Genomic DNA, 362 nt, shown 5'->3' with positions numbered 1-362 from the left:
TTTGGAACCTGGCTACGGCTCTGGTGCGAACCCAAATTGTTTCATGACACATCTGCACATAATTTCGGTTCCGCAGTATCTGATAAATGCAAAACATAAAGAACACCGTTAGAAACATCTGTAATGATATCGACATTACGGTTAGTAGTCACTTCGGTGCTACAGTATGGATAGTTGATGTGAGCATATCTAACTTTCGACGAAACGAGATCTGTGAGAAACAAGCTTAGCAGCCATTAGACACGGGCCGTTGATTGTCGATTGATCGTTCACACAGCTCTGTTATCAAAGTGACTTGGCAGATGTTTGAGTATGCAGTTACCATTATATATATATATATATATATATATATATATATATAT

This window comes from Octopus bimaculoides, chromosome 24 (assembly GCF_001194135.2).
Source record: "Octopus bimaculoides isolate UCB-OBI-ISO-001 chromosome 24, ASM119413v2, whole genome shotgun sequence".
Classification (NCBI taxonomy): Eukaryota; Metazoa; Mollusca; class Cephalopoda; order Octopoda; family Octopodidae; genus Octopus; species Octopus bimaculoides.
The sequence above is the reverse complement of the archived record's forward strand: the minus strand, read 5'-3'. Positions refer to the sequence as shown.